This window comes from Epinephelus lanceolatus, chromosome 10 (genome assembly GCF_041903045.1).
Source record: "Epinephelus lanceolatus isolate andai-2023 chromosome 10, ASM4190304v1, whole genome shotgun sequence".
In the NCBI taxonomy this organism is placed as follows: domain Eukaryota; kingdom Metazoa; phylum Chordata; class Actinopteri; order Perciformes; family Serranidae; genus Epinephelus; species Epinephelus lanceolatus.
In genome coordinates, this window is record NC_135743.1 from 8,505,610 (window position 1) to 8,524,870 (window position 19,261).

The 19,261-nt window shown below is 42.7% G+C and overlaps 1 protein-coding gene across 2 annotated transcripts in view; it reads left to right on the forward strand.

Moving 5' to 3' along the window:
• Window positions 1–5,819: 5,819 nt before the first annotated feature.
• The window catches only part of rftn1b (raftlin, lipid raft linker 1b), a 170,019-nt gene continuing 156,577 nt past the window's right edge, over window positions 5,820–19,261 (forward strand). Inside the window, exon 1 of one of the 2 annotated variants that reach the window (XM_033640549.2) lies at window positions 5,820–6,357. The gene's annotated coding sequence lies outside the window, so the exon portion shown is untranslated. The remainder of the gene's footprint in view (window positions 6,358–19,261) is intronic. The other variant, XM_033640550.2, reaches the window with a different exon arrangement.

The following is a 19,261-nucleotide window of genomic DNA, read 5'->3' on the forward strand; positions in this document are numbered from 1 at the left end:
TGTGTTGCTCCTAAGTTACACCTCTGGAGGTTTCTGTGAAGTGCTGTTCAGTTTTTAAACAAGGATTAATAGAGACTATTTCAAACACAAGTACATAAATCAGCTTCGCTATAACTCGCAGCATTCACAGACAAACACTTGTCTTTATCTGGACACATTTTCCCAACAAATACAACACGCTAATGTTTTTAGCACAAGCCTATGCATTTTACATTGTATAAATTAGCTAAGTGGCTAGCAGACTTTTCCTCTACTCATATGAAGCCCAACACAACTCACAAGGTTCACTGACAAAACAACTGTCTTATACTAAACATGTTTTCCAAACAAATAAAACATGCTAACATTATTAGCACAAGCCTATGGCATTTCACATTGTATAAATTAGCCTAATGGCGAGCGGAGATTTCCTCTGCTCATATGAAGCCAGGATAAATCCCTGAAGGATAAATCACACATGTTACGACGGTCCAGAAGCACATTTAGATTAGTTCAGTTAAGCTCAGTTTGAGTAATAGATAAGGAATAGAAAATCACCTTGCCCCCACCCAGCTAGGTTTCTCTTTCTTCTCACTTTGATTTAGTTTATTATTTTCATGCCAAATATATTTGTATGTATATTTGTCTGTAACGCATGCTGTGTGTCTAAATAGTGATGCCATAGTTTTTGTCGGTGTTTGTGTAGTTGCAGCCTTCTCTGATCTGCGTGCGAGCTCTTTGATGTGTGTATGCCTGCGTAAGTGTCTGGACACGTTGGAGTGAGTGAGAGAGTGGAGCTGTGTCTGCTGGTGAAAGCCGTTGTTGCCGTCCGTTGGTCGTTGAAGACGTGAAGAGGATTTTCGGGACTGTTCCTGCCTGGTGTGCAGATCAACGCCGGCTGAGAGTCGCTAGCTAGCTAGAGCTAAGCTAGCTAGCCTTCATCGCACCACTTTACCGTGGACTACAAACTCTGTAGCCGGCTCCTTTGATGGACAGTCACCCCCCCCCCCCCCCCCCCCCCCCCCCCCCCCCCCCCCCCCATCTTCAGTTTCACCTCCTCCCCCTCTACACCTGGGACTTTCATCTTTCCTGGACATCATCGCTGCACGAGCTCCAACCCCTGGGCATCTGGTGCCACAGCATAGGATTAGCATAGGGACTTAGCATAGTTAGCTTAGGCTATTTAGTATAGGGTTTAGTTAGGATAATATTGTGTATTGTATTTCATGTGTGTCTATTCATCTAGCTTCTAATTAAAGGTACAGTTTGTTATTTCTTTATCCCTGTGTCCCTCCCCCAGTTCTTTAGTAGAGTGTCCACCTTTCCAAATTACATTTAATATTATACATAGAGGTATGCCGGTGGCTTTACATCGCCGTTTCTAATTGGTTTGTAGGTTTAGCAGTCATAATATTTAGTTTAGTGAGTCAAAGTAAGTGTACAGTCCTTTCAGTTTAATTTAATTTCGTTATTGTAGCGTGAGCTGTAACAACACACAAGATTTAAAATGCTATTTTTGTGGAGGCTTTATTGTCTTAACAAGACAGGAGGTCTGCATCACCACGATGTGTAGTTACATTTCTGGAGGGTGCATGTCAGGTACGACGTTGATTCGACACAGAAGCATAAATTCTGCCTTATTCTGCCTCGCTGTGGGGGCACAGGGTGTGTTAACGTTAAGCCATCATCAGAGTTAGTAACAGTGCCTTTTATGTAAAAAAGACAGCTGGCAGTACAGGATCAGAGGCGACATGGGTGTGACATTTTGACGACATGTTATGTATGCAACCTACCACCAGCAGATTTAAAAAGCAGCTAGAAGCAGTTAGCAGCTAACTCAAAAAGAAGAACTGCAACTGAAAATGTTTGCAAATTGGGAAAACAATGAGGTCCGGGAGCTTCTGACCCTCCAAGCAGAGGATGAGATCAGCTGCCATATAACAGGTACAGGAAATGATTGTTATTGCCATGTAATACCTTTGTTATTGTTTATAAAGCGCTGCCAATGCTTATACGACATAATAGGCCAACGCTGTTGTGTTGCATGTCACGCCCATCAGGCCTAAAGAAGGGACTTTGTAGCGGCCCCATAGTGCAGCTAATGTGTAATGCATGACTGCATGACTGTATGATAAGGATGGAGGACATTAGAGCTCCCCACAAAATGAAGCCAAAACATCTCGAGCACCCCGAGGTGGCTGGCTGCAGTATAGGTCATAAACCCCACCCACTCCATGTTAGCAGATGGGACATGGGCCAAACTAAAACTAAAACAGTGCATCAAAGATGGTTTCTGTCATTTAAAGTAGATTTTATCATGCTGATGTGTGTTCAAGTATTTTTTTTCTTTTAAGTTTGTTTTTTGATGCCATAAAAAGGGGGTGTGTTCAATCTCATTTTCCAGCTACTGAGGTTGCAGGTTGGGTCTAACAGCCAGACGCTGTTTGCATGGCTAAAAAATATCTTAATATTTTCTGAATAACTACTGTGTACTGTTGTTTGAACAGAACTGTTTCTCCATAGCTACCAAGGTCTGCAAAGATAGTCACCATTATAAAGATCTATTCAGCGTCTATTCTGACTCAGTGACCTGGCTAACTTGTGCTGCTGCAGAACCAGATGAATTCATCGAAACAAAAACTGTGTTTCTGTCTCGTCCTTGTCCGTAAGTATAGCTGAAAAGAGGCTGCAGCAGGATTAGATTCAAACTGGACGTGTTGCAGGCAGTATTCAATTTAAGCTAAAACTTACACTTTATATTTCTTGAACTACTCTGAGAAAAATAATCAAAAAAGCTTCACCATGGCCACTAGCTAGCTGCTTTTGTCCAAAATGTGGTGCTGGGCTGATAGTGTACAGTGTCTCCACTGCCTGCAGCCTGCTGTGGCTGAAAACATCGTTCTGAGACAGTGAGAGTGAACCAAAACAGTGAGGTTGTGGGCTGTAAAACCCAAAACAATGAGCTGGAAGCCACTAAAACGGGTTGTAGAGCTGAGGAGGACTGCATTATGAGCAACATCTTTCACAAAAGGTATTTTTGGAACTTAACTTTTGTCATAGTTCTAAGAGCCAACCCTTTTTGTTGTGTCCACACCGCAAGAAATAATCAATCAATCACACAATCATAGTTCTTAAAACGCTGTTTTAAGGGATCTCTTAAGCTCCTGCTGTAAAACTTCAATTAGTAGCCCAGGCTATTGTTTACTTAAATCACTGAAATCAGCAGGCCTATATCTGGGACAGCCCTTTAATTCTTTTTATGCAAAACTGTTGGTCAGCACAGATGGGAAATACAACTAATCTGTTTATTTGAACCAGAATGAATATTACTTGTGTAAAAATTAAGCTTCAGATAGAATATATAATCTGGCTCCAACAGACAGCATCAGGGAGAGAGTTACGGCACTCAAGGATTATGGCACCCAGCACACCGACACAGCACCACTTTATCCTGTTTAAAACAATACTCACAACTTTGATTCATTTTTATGAAAAACCCTTTTGATTCTTTTGATCTGAGGACCCTTACGGACGTAAGGAACATGAATAACTTCCAGGGTAATCGAGGAATGGACACATAATTTGAGATAGCCAACAACCAGGTTTTACACGTCTGAAGAACTTCTATAAAAAAAAAAAAACAGAATTACTTGGCGACCGGACCAGGCCTTTATTTGTCAAAATTTGTAGCCACACTGTGTGTTACTGGGCATTTAATTGGGACTAGGCTTTTAATTGAAGATATACTGTATTATGAGCAGGTACTCTCCCAGCAAAATAGGAACCTGGGGTGTCAAATTCATTTTAGTTTATGGGCCACATACTGTATAGCCTAGTTTGATCTCAGCCGGACCAGTAAAACACTTTCATAACTTATAACTTATAATAAAAAGTAGGTGTATGAGGCCCCGGGGCAGACCCAGAACACGCTGGAGGGATTACATATCTCATCTGGCCTGGGAACACCTTGGGGTCCCCCAGGAGGAGTTAGACAGTGTTGCTGGGTAGAGGGACATCTGGGGTGCTTTGCTTGGCTTGCTGCCCTCGTGACTTGGCCGCAGATAAAAATAGATGGAATGGATGAATAGACCTTTCCTTCTTCTTCTTTTAGTGTAAAGGAGTTCAAGTAAATAATGAAAACATTCATCAGTTTACAAAACAGATGAACAGCCTGCGATATCTTAAGAAAAATAAGTACAATCTCAACAGTGTGTCAGTTTTACTGTCATTAATGTACATGTGCATGTTTCCATACATTTCTACTCCTGTGCAGTGATGCTGGCATCTCCACACCAAACTGAAGTGGAAGCGATTGAGTTAGCAGGTTAAAAGTCATCCCCTGGTCCCCATGGCTTGTAAAACCATTGACAAATCTAAAGTTCTGGCGCTGCCTTCACAATAGGGTTCCTCACTTTCCATGAAGTAGGCTAGTCACTGTTTTATTTGCTCCTGAAACCTGGCTCCTCTTAACCTTCACAAGTGCATCACTATTACGTGTGCAAAGTCATCCAGTGGGCCGGATTGGTACCTTTGGCGGGCCGATCAATGCCAATGTTTGACACCCCTGATTTAAGCATATGTTGACTGGTCAAATACAGCTAATACAGCACCAGCAACCGTCATTTTTAGAAAGTTATTAATGGTCTGACGGTGAAAATACAATGCAATTTTGATTCGTCAAAGCAAAAGTGATGTTGCTATTCCAACCACTGACTGGCTTACAGTGCATCACTTCAGTGTTCCCATTGGCGGGTCGATTGCAACAGAAAAAAAGCCCTTGAAGGTATGCAGTTCTCAGGGAATCTCCCCAATGGGCAGCTCCTCTCAGGGAGTCCCTGAACTGTTCGGTCTGAAAACGCCTACACATGCAGTCAGGTGATCCGCTCCTAATATCACACATTGATTGTAGCTGCTTTAAGTTACCGAAAAATCTGAATGAAATATTCAGTAATCAACAAAGTCATCAAATTCTGTACAGCACAGTCAGCACAAAACACCCAACAAGGATCACAGTCATTTACTGTATCCATCAATAGATTTCAAGTGAAGCACAGAGTTAATGAAACAGACAGACAGTGATGGAAACTTCCTCTCTCATGTCAGCAGCGATGCAGATTTCAGTTTGCCTCAAGCGAGGATACTCTGCACTGACACAGATCTCTGCTGTTGTTGTTGTTGCTCAAGTAGTAGTCATAGTAGTTGTTGTGGTGGAAATCACAGTTTATGTAACAGAAGTTACGCCAGAGTAGCGTCCCCTCATATAAACAGGTTTAAATAATAAATACAGAGCTATAGGGGGTCCTGACCCGGATGTATTAAATATGCATAACCACTACAGAGGAATGAAGTCGTGAAGATCACACACACGCACACACACACAGCTATATTCAACAAAACAACCGTCTGACACACACCCCGGACCCTTTTTAAGTCAAACTGATAAACAGCTCCCAAAACACTTCCCGCAGCATGCACGTGTGACTGTGTGTGTGTGTGTGTGTGTATTGACTTTGTGGCACAGTATTGTGCTGCTTTCTTTCTACTTCTCTCCATATCTCAAACAAACTATTGATTTCTATTTCTGTCCGCCCATCTTTCTTTAGTCCTTTACTCCCTTAACAACACCCACCACCCTTCCTCCTCCCCCCCCCCCCCCCCCCCCCTCCCAACTCTGGTATTTCCCAACGAAGCCCCCTCCTCACCTCCCCTCTGTCACCCCCCCCCTCCTTCCCTCTTCCTCTCCCTCCCCTCCTCTCCTCAGATGGATTCTTCAGTCAGCCGAGTGGAACTGGTGCGGCTGCTGGAGAGATAGGCAGAGAGGCAGAGAGGCAGTGCTGAACAGACGCTGGGTCAGAGCGCTCAGTTGCTTCAGACAATCACAGGGGAGCGAGAGAAAGACACAGGAAAAAGAGACACAGACAGAGAGAGACCACATAGAAAGATAGATTCAAAACAGAGAAAAGGGAGGGAGAGACAGGGGAGGGAGGTAAATATGTGACAGGATGTGGTTTCCCTGAGCTTGCAGAACATCGGTACACAGGCATACTTTGAGCATGACCTAAACACACCGAGCTTACAAGTGTGTTTGAGCTCCGTTAGGTGGCGAAGGGGGAAAACGAAGCAAACCGCCGGAGCTTCTGCTGCTGCTGCTGCTGCTGCTGCTGCTGCTGAGTCCGCTCTGGTTTCTGTGTTGCCTGTCGGAGGATTGTGTTTCCTTTAAGCCAGCCAGCTCCACGGCAACCTCAGCCAGCTCGTCGGACAAGGATCTGAACCTCCATCCTTCCTCTGAGTAGAATGCGTTTCTCTACTGGAAGCTCTGGTCCAGTTGCTGCCTTCGTGTCCAAGCAGTGAACTTTTCAACAAAGATTTGTGAAACAGGTACGTTTGCTTTCAGTTTGCGTAACAGCCTCCCAGCATGTGCATGAGTTTGAACTTCCAAGCAGACGTGCGACCGTACTCGCGCCTCGCTCTCTGGACAGCGGCCACTGTAAACTTGGACTGCGTGGTAGCAATTGTTTACCACAGAGAGTTGATTCATTAGACGATGCCGCAAGCCACAAGTTTGGCTTCTGAGCGGCGTGTTCGACAACAAGCTCTAAATCCACTGCTACCACACAGACACACACATGTTCGCACATTCGCATGCTCGCACACACTCTGGCCATTCATCATGCACATCAATAGATCTGCTTGTTTTGAAGTCACATGTGTGATGGATGGTACAGAGCGGGGCTGAGAATGCCAAAAATGTCTACCTGGATCCAATCAGGGACCAAACCCCGACAGTGTTTCAAGATGTTTCTGGCTTACAGTATCACCACTCCCACTAGTGAGGGGAGAGATGGGGGAGTGTGGGATTGTGAGCTACTGTACTGTACGTAGGAAGGGTAAAAGTATGGGTTTCCCTGTGTGTGTGTGTGTGTGTGTGTGTGTGCAGCATGCGTGCTTAAACATCCATGTCTGTCTGTACAAGTGGATGTTTACATGCTAAGACTATGTGCTCCGGTGCATGAGTTCATCCAAGCATGCGTGCGTGTGGAAGGAGGTTTAAAGGGAAAAACAAGTTGAGCGATGGCAGGAGGTGAAGGAAGGGCGGGGGATGTCAGGGAGGAGGAAGACGAGGGCATGAGAGAGAGGAAAAGCCGGGGGAAGAGGGGAAAAGTGCGTGTGTGTGTGTGTGTGTGTGTGTGTGTAAGACAGAGAGAAAGTGAGTGAGAGAGCTCAGTCTGACTGAACTGCTGTTAATTAGTTCCAGCTGGTGAGCTGTGGAGCGTCAGGCTGCGTTAACTCTACAGTGGTGGTGGGTCAGGAGTTGCCTCTGTCTCAGTCTGTCTGTTTCACACACACACACACACACACACACACACACACACACACACACACACACACACAAGCACACACACATATGCATGGAAAACATACACATACACATACAAAAAATCACCTCACAACATATTTAAAACAAGCAGGCAACAACATGTAAAACGCATGACACACAAAATACACAAATACAAACAAAAACACATTTATGATTCATTGACAACAGCACAGTGTAAACACACACTGTACACACACATGCACAGGGGGCATAAACAGCCGTGTGCTTGATGTCAAGTGTGTAAATCAAAGGGTAGATGCAGTGAATACGTGTAACATGCAATGAACTCATGCAGTGCCACACGTGAGCATGCATACATGCTTTACATTCACATGACATGAGCACACAGACACGCACTGGAAACACACACATACACATGAAAACACTCCATAGAAAGCCCCATATGGCTGCTGGATGCTCTGCAGCTCGGCTGTTGGAAATGTGGAAGTGATTGTGGTTTTGGGCTTTGCTACAATGTCACGTCGAAAAGTGAATCATTACACAGGGCAAAAGGTGAAGAAACCATTACCTTAAAGGGCTAATGCACCCAAATTACAAAAAAAGCACATTTTCTCTTTTAACTTTAGTTATATGTGTCACTCTCCAGATTTATTCATTTATATTCTTTTTCTTCTCTCTCACACTCTCCGCACAGCTCTGCCCCACTCACTCACTAACAAGTTCTCCAGCAACACTTTTTAGAGCTGTTACCTGATGTGCACCTCCCCAGAAATGTAACTACACTCCCTGTCTGTTTCTGTAAGCTGAAACCATTTCCCTCAGTGGAAACCACGCTTTACTTTACTTTAATTTCACAGATAAGAAACAATGAATTGTGAAGACAATAAAGCCTCCACAAAAATAGCATTTTAGGTCTTGTGTGTGATTTATTCTGGCTTCATAAGAGCAGAGGAAATCTCCACTAGTCGCTAGGCTAATTTATACAATGTAAAATGCCATAAGCTTGTGCTAATAACGTTAGCATGTTGTATTTGTTTGGAGAACAATAAGACAGTGTTTTGTCAGTGAACCTTGTGAGTTGTAATGAAGATGAATTTGTAATGTACCTTCATTTGAGTAGAGGAAAAGTCTGCTAGCTGCTAGGCTAATTTATACAATGTAAAATGCCATAGGCTTGTGCTAAAAACATTAGCATGTTGTATTTGTGGGGAAAATGTGTCCAGATAAAGACAAGTGTTTGTCTGTGAATGCTGCGAGTTATAGTGAAGCCGATTTGTGTACTTGTCTTTGAAATTGTTGCTATTTAGCCATGTTTAATGTGTGTTTAATGTGTGTTTTAGATCAACTTAACTTTACAGGACTTCACACAAACCGCTCTGCTAATTGTTGTGTTTCAAACAGGGGAATAAAATCCCTGTCTTTGCACTTTATTCTGATCACAGTCTGTTTTTATAAAACTGTTTGTGACATCTCAAATGTGGCTTTGACTTGTAGAAAATACCGAGATATATATCGTGTATTGCTAGTCAGCCTGAAAATATAGAGATATGAATTCTTGTCCATATCGCCCAGCCCTGTTTATTCCCTTTCCTCAGATTTCTCTATTGGAGATTTATCCCAACCCAGTACAATGGAGTTGAATGTAATTTAATCTGAGGTACTTGCAGCATTGAAAAATTAGACACCACTTCCTAATACAGTTCCCTTTATAAAGAGCTTATAACTTACTAATGACTCGGGGGAAAGTCCATTAATAAGAACACCACATTTTCTTTCTTTGTCATTTTAGCCGCAGCTCCTCAGCTCAGCACTCACCTTCTGAAAAGGGCTGCGGGGCACCAGGACCTAAATCCATTTATTAACAAGTTATTAACCTTTACAGCTGTAGCCTTGACTGATTGTGGTAAAAACGTTTTTACTCGTGATTTATTACCATTTAGAGCTGCAGATGACTTGGTAATGTTTGGTGATGGCTTATTAGAAAGTGATGAAGTCATGACTCTTTATTAATGACTTTACTAACATTTATAACTGCAGACTTGATTAACCCATGTCCCTTTAATAATGATGTATTAGAAATTGCAGGGATACTGCAGTGTTTTACTGCTGTGCTTCTATTAAGTTGGGGACCTGTAAGAGACAGAACTGAAGCAGCAGAGGCCAAATTATCTTGACTTTTGGTATCCAGTATGGTTCACACTACATCCTACACTTCCCATAATGCAACTCAATGGCATCTTAGAGATTTCCAGACTAGTACATATCCATTTCTTTCTACTCCAGTATCATATACACGTCTCTACAGTGACTTAGTGCATGAGGTGACTTTGTCATGTGATGATGGAGGGAATGGTGATGAGGGGCTCTAGTTTCGCAGACCGGGCGCAGCGCACCTGCGCTTCGCCAACTGGGTGTGGCCAGGTGCATTTTGCAAGTTTGGCACACCGTGCGCACTGGCGCAGCTACTCGTCTTTCCCACCTCCGTCCCTCCTACCTGCGCAAGTCGGAAAGAGGGAGGAGAGAAGGCATGGAGTGGGTTTTACACACATCACACCAATCAAATGCGCCGCGGGAAGGTGTAATGAGAGTTTACTCAATTCGCCAAGGCAGAAGAGAGCAGCAGCGTCAGATGGCCAAACTTCTCCCAGGAGGAAACTGATGTTTTGGTCTGGGAGGTCCAAGCTAAGTCCGAATATACGGAACTGCGAGCAGACCTCCACGGGCTGATGATGCAAAGGTAGCCTGGGAGGAGGTCACCACAGTTGTAAATCAATGATGCGTTTCTCTCGTGCGCGCATGCTCTCTCTTTCTCTCTCGCAGTCTCACTCTGTTTCTTTTCTTTTGACTTTTCTAAGATGACAGATGCTGAATATATACTCCCTATCTGATGCTGTGGCTGTTTGTGGTTGGCTGAGAGGGATGTGAACTCATTAGTTTGCAGCTGTGTTAATCAAATCAGGTTGGGTTTCCATTACGCGTGCCAAACGTGCCAAACGGTGCCAATCCCCTTTGATCTGACATCAGATGTGACGGGACAGTCGATACAGAGATACATTTATGTGCTGATTGCAGATAGTTGCATTGAATAGTGTTTTTTTGGGTATTTATTGCATTGTTAATGTGCCTGACATTCTGGAAACCTGTCTGTAAGGTTTTGGTGACGTGTGCGCACTGTCTGCTGGTCAGCCAAACTTCGGCTTACACCGGCTGCGCTCCGCCTGTGCTGACAGTAGACCTGGTTTCAACTGGCAAGCTTTAATCGCACCTTGGGCAAAGCCTTTTGGCACAAAACTGTCACTGCGCCAAGCTGGGTCTGTCAACACCTCCCCCTGCTGCGCCGCCACACCCATCTCAGCGCACCTCGGTCTGCCAAACTACCAAACTGAGCGCGCCTTGGGTTGTGCTGCTCAAATCTAGCTCTGTGCGGGGTTCGCCACCCTGTGCCACCCTGCGCTGCGCCGGGAAACTAGAGCCCAACGTGTCACCAAGCTGAGACCAAGCAGAAACGTCCAGGTCGGAAAAATGAAGCCAATGCAGAAGTGCCAAAAACTGCAGTTCCTCTAATGGCCACTTGAGGCTGGCTTCAAGAGCGAGTCAATCCCCATAGACTCTCATGTTAAAATGCCAAACTTTACAGCCGAAATAAACATGTTTACAACCTGGTACACAAAAAGGTTTTCATCTCTATAGCTAATAACAACTGTACAAGGGTTTTAATATAACTCACATTTTATCAGACATATTTAAGGGAGGGCCACTTGAGTCACAGGATGTCTGTGAGGCATTGCTACACCAGTCTCTGAGTCAGATCCACCCCTCGCTGCGGACAACCAAAATGCTGAACTTGAGGCTTCAAAACAGGAATCCACAAACCAATGGGTGACATCACTCTAGCTACATCTTTTAGACCACTGTTTGACAGCAACAAACAGCGAAACTGGTTGTAATTTACCAAGTCATTACTGTGTTTCCAGCAGCTTTTAAAGCACCAAACATGGCTGTTTTGTGGTGACCCATTGCTGTTATTCCAGCGGGGATAGGGTCATGAAAAGCGGTCGTTTTTTACAGACATTGCTGCTTTTGTATTTCAAGCCACAACATTATCTTTTCAGGGTTCATAACCAAGTGGTTTTTGTGTCTAAATCTAACCATGCATTAACCACAGCTTGTTGAAACATAACATTTCAGAGTACATGCTATCATAAAACTTCAATTAAAAGCCTAGTCCCAATTAAACGTGCAGTCCCTTTTACTAGCCCGGTGTGGCTACACATTTTGACAAATAAAGGCCTCTCTCAATTAGACATCTGGTCTGGTTGCCAAGCAGTTAATAATATTCATACTGGTTTGAGTAAACAATTTGATTGTATTTCCAGATCTTTGCTGAGCAACAGTTTTGTGTGAAAGGAATTAAAGGCCTGTTCCATATAGGTGCCTGTCCCAAATATAGGCCTGTTGATTCAGAGTCAGAAACCCATGAAAAAAGGCGTCCTTTAACGTCGATATCAAACGCAGCCGGTTGCCGTTCTAGTTTAATGGCGCCCAGTGGTGTCAGGGGGAAATGCGGGGGCACAAGGACAAAGGTTAAGGCGGTGAAAGTCCAACTGAGGTGGGTGGGTGGGTGTCGCTGTGGATGGGTCCAACAAACACAGACTTTGACCCAAGAGAGCGGTATAATGCCAAACCCTGTTCATTTCTCCTAAACCAAACCATGTGTGTTTGTTGTGGAAGGAAAAAAAAAGTCAATTCAGAGTGTTTTACCGACATAGTGCGTTTATTTTGATAGCGACTGTATGTAAACGTTAAATTTCCTGTGCAAACAGAAGTGTATTTTGAAAGAACACAATGCATGTAACAGACAGAACTTGACACGGTGTCCCAGAACGTCAACAACCAACACACCCAGGGTACCTTTCACATCGTATCTGGACGTGGAAAGTCCATGACCAAACGTTGTTATGTGACAAGGTTGGAGTGAGAATGTGTTGATTTCACTGATTTAAGCAAATAATAGCCCGGGCTATCAACTTAAGTTTTACAGTACATAATAACATGCAAATGTTACATATCGGTGGTTTGCAGAAACGTAAAATGCCGACATTTTTCCTGGTGATTGTCATCTTTCTTTTAGACATTATACAAAAATTTAAACAAGCTGGGTAGTACAGAACTGATGACTAAACTGAACTTAATGTGTGAAATCAGTGGAGTGCCCCTTTAACAGTCGGGTTCTTAAAACCTTGGGTACACAAAACTAAAACTAACTTCATGGCTAAATACTGCTAAGCAAAGGGAGAAAATACCCGTCTTGTAATTTTGGTGGGCCGACCCTTTAAAATCAGTCTACGTTTATCTGAACACTGACACATGAACCTGTCTGTTACAACATACAGTAGCCGTCACTGTGATTTAAAACTTTACTCATTTACTCTCTGAATCCTTTCTCTCAGCCATCACTTTGTGTATTTTCTGAGCCTGTGCTGATTTTCTTTCGCTCCAGTCTTTTAGCAAACATGTATTTTAATCAACTTATGTTTGCTATCTGATCCGGGCACAGTGAATCCCCCCGTGTGGTGTGAAATTTGATTAAGGTAATTGGCAAGCGTTGGCTGGTGTAAACCACAATGTGTACTCCTCTCCACTCAGTATGTATAGACAAACACCCACAGACCAACACAACAAAACACAGGAACATTTTATACTCCGGAATATTTAGGGTACGTCTAATTGAAAGGTGGTTATTTTTAAACCATTTTAATTTCATTCTACTCTCATTTCATGCTGCGCCTGTTTGATGCCAGAGAGAAACTCGCAGAAGCTTCACATCAGGGATGCGATGAAATATAAATATATGGAGGATTTGATTTCAAAATAAGTTGCAGAAGGTGACTTTTAGTCTTGTAAAATCAAAGGAAGTACAAAAATTAGATAATGATAACACATTAGTCTGTGGTTGGCAGAATTATCTGTACTTTTGAAGTATTCAGTGCTTCATTACAGGTATTTTTTATGATATGGTGCATTTTGGATAGAAACTGCTGTGATTTGTTCCAATTTGGCATCCGTACTGGCAGTAATATAAAACTTTGGGCAGTAAACATGGCGGAATGACACACTGGTAGATAAGGTGTGAATTTTGCAGCTCTCATGACAGGGTGTCATCTAGATTGCAGCGTCGGCTGCAAGTCTCACATCTTTTCCCTCTGAAATGCTCAGTTACAAGATCTCGGGCAAAGATTATTTTCCCTCACTCCCCTGCTAGGTGACAGCGATCGTGCTTTTGAAGATACTAAGTTATTCAAGCCTCTGGCATTGCCTTAGACCTGAGACGGCATATTAGGATGAATCCTCCAGGCAAGACGGAAAACAAAAGAGCCAATATTCAGCCGGTTGTGTAGTAGCTTCGCCTCGAAGCAAAGACAAAGAAAAAAAAACATCCCCCTTGATATTTCTATAAGGCAAATTGACTCCTGTTGTAATGGGTGGTCAAGAAAATTGCAGCAGTATTGATTGGGTAATGTTCAACACGGACATGTCGATAGGGTGTCTGAAAACCTAAGAACTTGGCTTCGGCTGGCTTTAATAAAAAATGACCTGCCTGGAGCAAGTTCACACAAAGCAATGAGTCACTCACAGAAAATCTCTCCAAACCCCTCGGTGTTTTAGAGAAAAATTGCAAAGGGGGCAACCAAAGAATTCTTTCCTTTTTTTTCTAAGTATTTCTCTCTCCCGCTTCCTTGAAATGACAAACACTCATTCTTTCACTGTGTTGCTTTGGCTGCAGCTTGAAAACATTTAACAGGGTGTTTGTTTCAGTCGGGTTGAGACAACATTTTGCTTCTCACTTATGAGAACTGTACAAATCCAGCGTGGATGCACGTAACGAATCAAACTCATGACTGTCAGGGACATGCAGCGAGGAGAGGAGAGGAGGGGGACAGGAGGACATGAGTGTCTGCTCCTGCACATGGAGGAGTGGGAAAGAGGAGGAGGAGGAATGGATGAAGAGGGGTGTGAGCTTATAGCGCCCAGAAATGGAGAAAGAAGAGAGACACCGACAATGAAAGAGCGAGGTTGAGAAAGATTGGTGCCTATTATTCTCCTGAGAAGGGAATAGTCATAGAGGGGTTTGGTTCCCATGGCAATAGCTCTCTCGATGCATGCGCGCATGTGTGTATTTGTGTGTGTGTGGACAGACTGTAACTGGGCCTTGAGACTGTACGGAGACGAGGTTGGCCGAGGCCATGGCGATCTGCAGAGCCACCCGGAGCCTTGAAACGGCGGAGAATCTCAGACAGACACTATTGTTTACTCGCCTGTTCTCTCTGCCTCACTCATCACCCCTCATCTTCCTTTTTTTCCCCCCTCCTGCACGCTTGCCGTTGTGTATCGTCCTTGGGCATTCACAGCAAATATAACAAATTCAGTGAGTTGAAAAAGCAATTCCACCTTTGGCACCCGTGGCCTCCTCGTTGGGAGGGCGTAATGGTTTAGATGTGGAGATGTCTCCAAAAACAAATTTTGAGCCTTTGTGTTGCATTTTCAAGGTAGAAATGTATCAGGGGCCTCTCACATTATAATGTATCTACTCACAATACTTACACTTTGTGTGATAACCTTTTAAAAGGAAATTATTAATTTAAATTTTTTAACCAGTGTGCAATGTCTAGACAGAGTAACAAAAAATATGACATTCTAGATGGTACACTGGTAAATTAAAGTGATGCATTTTTCTCTACATAAGTAGCAGAAATTATGAAAACAATGACCATCGGCTTTTTAATCAACTATATTTGTTTATAGACCCTTTTACTGTTAGTAAACAGTATGACTTTTTTTGTGGGCGGGGCTTAGCTGGAGGCAAAACAATTCTTTACAGACGTTAACCAGCTCTATGGCAAGTTGGTGGTGCACTCAGAAATACTCGTTGCAAGTGCCAGAGTGTACTCTGATACAAACTTGACTGTTCGTAAATTACCGTTCGGTTGTCCAGAGCACCGCAAAAAGTTAGCATCCGCATTGACATAGAGCCTATACTGTAGCCTGATGTGCACCTACCCAGAAATGTTACTACTTGTTGCGGTGACGCACACCTCCTGTCTACTCCTGTCTAAGCTGAAACTATTTCTCTCAGTGAAAACGAAGCTTTTCTTTACTTTAATTTCACAGATAAGAAACAAAAAACTGTGAAGAGAATAAAGTCTCCACAAAATGGCATTCCAAGTCTTGTTCATCTTGGCTTCACAAGAGTAGAGGAAATCTCCACTTGTCGCTAGGCTAATTAATACAATGTAAAATGCCATAGGCTTGTGCTAATAATGTTAGCATGTTGTATTTGTTTGGAAAATGTGTTTAGTATAACACAGTTGTTTTGACGGTGAATGTTGTGAGTTTTAATGGAGATGAATTTTGTAACATTACCTTTGTTAAATGTTGCTGTTGTCCCTGGTTTTATGAGTAGAGGAAAAGTCTGCTAGCAGCTAGGCTATACAATGTAAAATGCCATAGGTTTGTGCTAATAACATTAGCATGTTGTATTTGTGGGGAAAAGGTGTCCAGATAAAGACAAGTGCTTTGTGAATGCTGCGAGTTATAGTGAAACCGAATGTTTCAGGTGTATTTAACTATTTAACAACATAATAAAATAAACAAAACAAAACAAAACAAAAACAATACATCACAGACCCCAATAAAACAGATTACAAAAGACTGCCAAACCAGTGTTTCCATAGATTAGACCTATATCTAGTGTCATTTAGTCTAGGGTTTGACAATATCATTATAATAGAGTTCTGAGACTCCTTCAATCTGCCACTAAAACTGAACATCAGACACCTCAATAAGGCATGGAAAACATTTAACGTTGTGAGTTATTGTCTGTTCAGCCACATGGCACCAAGCTACCATTCAAGCCTACAGGCAGACAGTGCTAAAATCAAACCACAGGTTTTTTGATGGACTATATCTTTAAAACAGTTTGAATAAAAAGCTCATGTAAAAGGCACATGCAGTATAAGCAGCTCCACACTGTAGACCGCTCTCTTCAAAGGGCTATAATCACCAGAGGTTGCAGCATTAACATCCTGCCTCAGTGTCCATTGTTTCTCTTTCTCTCATGGGCCCCTCTTTTTTCCATCCTCTGTCCAACTTAGGTGAGGATTCAAGGTGGTAAGGACGGAATTAAGGAAGAGAGGGAAGAGTGGGGGATTTCCAGAGGGAGTGTGTTAACATTTTCAGCTGACGCTGTCACCCGCAGAAGGAGAGAGTGAAGCTGACGCTCAGAGGGTGAGGGGATCATTTGAGCAGACGTCAGGCTACTGGACACGTCGGCTGGGTGTCCTGTGACTTTTCTCCAAAATAGCTTGTTTGTAAGCGTTTGTTCCAGAAAAACAGCTCATAAGAGCATTTTCTTTGCCAGCTCGGTGGTTAGGCTCTGGTTAAGATTAAGCAAATGGTACTTTCACACATGATCTGTTTGGTTCAATTCAGTCGAACTTCTTCCTTTAGGCTGGTGTGAAAGCTGCCAGTCGAACTCTTTGTTGTGTCAAAGAAAAGCAGAACAAACAGGATTTCCTGACAGACTTTGTGACTTTAGCATGAATTGAAAAACAAAATCTGCTGACGGTGAGCTGCTAAGAAAGCCATCTTCTGTTCTGTGCTGACGTATGCGTGATGTATAGCCTATATTTAAGCAAGCTAATTTGGTAACCCCGGTAACGCCTACGCGTATCAGCACATCATTGCAGGGAATTTCCCTGATAAACCAAAAAATAAAAAGTGAGTGAAACGTAACAATAACACAGCAACAGTCCTGAAACATCACAACACAAAATGTTTCTATAATGTTATTTATATAATATTTATACACATTATAATATATATGGTCCAACTGATGGTCATGATCAATTATTTCTGCATGAGCTCATCAGAGAGAATAAGGTTCACTAAAGTGCTGTGTGACTTGCAGCTAGCGTCGGGAATTACACACACACACACACACACACACGCATACAGTATGTTGTTGGTAGGAGACAGAATCTGAAACAAGGTTTCACTACAGACTTCACTGATCTCATGTTTTGTCTCTAATCTTCCTGTTGCCGTCTATACAGTAGAAAATACAAAGGTCCAAAGTGACGGTCCTGGTCATATGGCCTGATAACACCACATCCACCACAGGTATCAGATTAAAAAGACAATCTGTGGCGCAAAGTTTCGCTCAGTGTTAACCAACTTCCAACTAGCTTAGCTAACTTTATGTTGAAGAAGCTGTTTCTAAGGGGAAAATTTATCACAGTTATTTTACTTTTCTTTTAAAGAAAAATGAAATAACTGTGATAATTAGTCATGTGATCTATGTATATTTAGCACACCTGTGTTGAGCGAACTTGAAGACGCCACAGGCGAAACACGTTCGCTCTTAATAAAATCACAGTAATTCAGTTCAGTGTGCGGTGGTTTATGTCAATGATTTTATCTGAGATGTTCCTGTGGTCGACCAGCACCTGATCCTTGAGACTGGCTGTGCAGAGGGAGTTCGGTTTACTTATTAAAGTCTTTTTGTTTGATACTGACACCTATTTGTGAGGTTATTTCATGGGGACAAAATCTGGTAAATCAGGAACTAAAAAGCCTTAATAGGTAATGTCTACTTTATCTATTGTATCACTGTAATGGGTTAACAAGACAAGTGCAAATATAAACAAATGTATATATATTTGAACAATCTTAAAGTTCTATTGTATTCTGTACCTGAAATCCATGCCTTTACTGGGATCTAGATAATCCCAAACTTTGGATTGAAGGTATCCAAATCCTACAAACAGTTTTGAACAACGCCTACTGAAACTACATCAAAACCAAAATTGGATTACGCAATTTCAGATTCCTTCTTTTCATTTAAACAACGCTTTTTCAAGATTTGATCCAACCCAACAACTGGGCCAAAATGATATCTGCTTTGTTGGTCAGTAATCTCATTTATTAATATGAAAAAACCCCCACATCTTTTACCTTACAATGTAAAATAATACTAATTAGCTTGTTTTCGGTAACGAGCCTGTGTCATGGATACGGTATAGTTTACCAGATGAGTGTCCACTGTGACTCTTTGGATGACAAAAATATTGTACCTGCACCTCTTTTTACTTCTTTAACTGCTAAGACAACTTCTGTTTTATCATACTGTTATTAACACATGCTAAAAAACAAACGCCAACACACCCTGAGCAGTGACCATGAATATTAGTGCACGACCAGCTGATCTCAGCACTGTGTGGGAGAAATGATCTAATTATCACCTCTTTGTAAATAGTAGTTGATGTTTGTCAGACAGCTGGAGAAGAAAGTCTCGCATCAAGCTCTGGCAGTCCATCACACTGTATGTTATATTATAAAACTGGTCATGTTCATTCCCATTTAAGGTGCAGACAGGAAGCTAACAGACAAAATAAGCAGCACTTCCTTGTTGCTGCAACACATACGGGGAATAGACCCATGAACCCTTCCCATTTTTGCAGTGGTATGTTATTTCAGCCCTTGTTATTGACCTCTCAAATGCCATTTCAAAAAATGACCAGCACTGTCATTTTCCTCAGGAGGTTGCTTGTGAGGGAAACACACTGTAAACACAGGTCATTTGAAGCATTTCAACCAACAACCACTGCTGTTGTTTCTCCTGTGAGGTCAGTCTTGTCCTAAGTGATGGTCTCTCCAACCGCCCCGCCTCAGAAAGCCCTTGACTCTGTGCGGATGATACTGAACCAGCAATATCCACCACCAAACGCGGCCTTGCTAGCTCCCCACTTCAGATTAAGAAGATCAAAAGTCAGAAAGAGGCAAAGAGGGGCGAGGGAGATAAAGCGTGAGAGAGGAGGAGAGCGGAAGAGAGAGGGCTTAAAAGGGAGAGTACATGGCGAAGAACACAAGAACACAGTGTCCTAA